Genomic DNA, 2,936 nt, shown 5'->3' with positions numbered 1-2,936 from the left:
CACCGGGGCTGTATCAACCTCACCGGGCCATCCCAGCCTTACCGGGGAAACAGGAAGTTTGGCCCTCTGTCCCCTGCCGGCGGCTCCCCACCAGACAAAATCTCCAGGTGTTCCTGGTGGCTGAACATCCAGCACTCCTGCCCTCCACCAAGTGCACAGACTGCCTGTCTGCTGTCCCCCAGCGCCCTACGAGAGACTGGAATCAGTGGGCATGTTTGTGCGCTTGCTGGTACAGCGGTTCCACAGTGCCGGCCCAGTCAGGCCCAGCCCCGGTCTGCCCTGGACCCAACTCCGCCCCCCAATTGCGTCCCTCCCAGATGCAAGGAGCTGAAATCTGCAGCCTGCTGGGATGGACTCTACTTGGTGCCTCTGCGCATCCTACTCAGTCTCAATGCGCTTCTTTCTATGCGAGGAGTTGAAATCTGCAGTTTGTTGGGTTGGGCTCTGTACTTGGTGTCTCTGCACATCCTACTCAGTCTCAATGTTCTTTCTCTCCTTCCAGTTGTAGAGCTTCCACTGGGCCAACTTTCCCATGGTTCTGTATGATAGGTGTTTGTCTGATATTTGGTAGTTTCGATGTTGTTGTGTGAGGTAGCACGCGCAGGTCTCTTCCTTATGCCGCCATCCTGGTTCTCCTGGGTCTGCTTCTTGAGTGTGTCTCCCATGGCTGCGAGCAGTTGAAGTCTTCAATTTGTTGGGATAGGCTGCAAAAGCGCAGGTGGGTCTTTTTGTGCACCTGGCACAGCTTGGATGGGGATGTAAATTGATTAGGGCTGAGTCTCAGGGAGTCGCCATGGCAGAGCAAATAGCACTGGCTGGGTCTCCGCCGCCCCTTGCCTCTCCGCCGGGGCTTTGTGTCCCCCAGTGCCGGCAAGCAGCTGTGCGACAGAGTCTCCCTCGCTTTCTGATGGCTGCAAGGCCATGCTGCCTCTCCCCGTAGGGTCTGGTGCCTCATGATCCAGCCCGAACCAGCTCAGTGGATTTGAAAGTTTGCAAAAGCAAAGGCGTTTCTACTTGTGAGTCTGGCACAGCCCAGATGGGAATGTAAATTGCATAGGGCGGGGTCACAGGGAGTCGCCGGGGTGGAGACTCAGCGGCCCCTTGCCTATCCAGGACACCAGGACTTTGCGTCCCCCAGTGCCGGCGAGCAGCCGAGCGCCAGAGCCTCCCTCGCTTTCTGACCGCTGGAAGGCCGTGACAAAGGCTTCTTTAATAAAAAATCTGGAAGTTTATTGGAAACATATACAAACTCCATCTGGGCAGAGGTATCCCTAAAGGGGACCCCCCTGGGAAGGGGCCCCAAAATAGGAAAAGCCTCCTCTCTCTCTCTCTCTCTCTCTCTCTCTCTCTCTCCCTCGCTCTCACTCTCACTCTCACTCTTTCTCTAATGTAAGGAAAATTTAAATTCAAAAATATGATATCTAAAAATATGTAATCTAAAAAAATCTGTCTCGTGTCCCTTTGTCTCCAGTTTATATATGCTGTAGTCCTTTGTTTGAAGATGACCCTTTCTAATTGGACTCTCCTTAATTTAGGACCCCCATGCTTTCCTCATTGGTCATTTTGTTACATAGTATCAGTTTCAAAGGTCAAAGTCCACTTGGTAACCCCCTCTTTTTCTCCCCCCCCTTATCTTGCAACATTCCTCTATTCTCAGTGAAAATATGCTTCCTTCCCATTATCCTGTGACATTTCTTTATCCTTTGTGAATGTATGTCTTCCTCCCCCCTTATCCTGTGGCATTTCTCTATTCTCTGTAAGATAAGTATTTTGGGTCTCCAAGCCTCCATCTATGCATTCCTCTCCCATGGACCTTCTTTATTCCATAAAAACTCCTTAAACCTGCCTATTTTGTCCATAGAATTCCTTTCAGTAATGACAATATTCTTTGGGCTTAGTTGAACATATGGCTCTTGTCTGCCCTCTCCATGGTCATCTTCTATTGTGAAGCTAAAAGAAGCTAGATTAATATAACCCTATGCCATTTTATCCTATGAAAGAAAACCCTTTGTTAAAATAACAGTATCCATTGTTGTCTCTAAATAGAAAATAAAATTTAAAGAAACATAATTTCTCAGATACACTAAGTTCCCTTTCTCACAATAGACCTCAAATGATCTACCCTAGATAGTGTTTACTCTGTTTGATAGAGAATCTTTCTCACACAATCAGAAGTAAAAAAGCTGGCCCACAGATCCCTTTTTGTGTATTTCAGGCAAGTCAAGCAAAACTTCTATGCTCTGATGAGTTTGCCCTGCTTGCAACTCATCAAGTGCTTTTCTTTTATTTCTAATTGCGTTAGTGAAAGTTCTAACTTGTGACCACATCATACTAACTTCAGGGACTTAAAGATTTCTCAACTTTTTTTAAATAAAAGGAAGAATCTGTTCTTTTCACTTGGCTCTTTCCACCTTTTCCTTTTTTGGGCCTTTCTTGAACCTTACACTTTCTGGACCCTAACAAAATTACTAAAGAAAAGGCATGATCCATGACTTGACCTTTAGACATTTTGAAATGGTTTCTTTCCAATCAAGCCTTCTCTGGACCTAAAACAGCTGTCTTCCTTTTGTTGCCAGGCAGGATTGGAATACATGTTCCCAAGAATTCCTGGTTCCTGGTGTATTACATTTTCACCCCACATTACACTTATGGTTGCTTATTTATCTACAGCAGAATGTAAGTTTCTCACTAGTAAGAAAGGTATCTCATTTTTCTCTATATTTCTCAGCACAATTCCTTACACATAGTAGGTACTCCATAAATTTGGGGGATTATTCTATGAATGAATGAATAAATGAGTGAGTGAATGAATGGAATCAACAGGACTGAGAGTTGAATCTTGGAAAACCGTTGTTACCTTTCAGGGCATATGAACAGAGATTAGAACAAAGGACTTTTGATAGACTGGTTTCAGTTCTAGGTCTAAATCATGCTAG

The sequence above is a fragment of the Myotis lucifugus genome, unplaced genomic scaffold (genome assembly GCF_000147115.1).
Source record: "Myotis lucifugus unplaced genomic scaffold, Myoluc2.0 scaffold_2, whole genome shotgun sequence".
Taxonomy (NCBI): Eukaryota; Metazoa; Chordata; class Mammalia; order Chiroptera; family Vespertilionidae; genus Myotis; species Myotis lucifugus.
The sequence above is the reverse complement of the archived record's forward strand: the minus strand, read 5'-3'. Positions refer to the sequence as shown.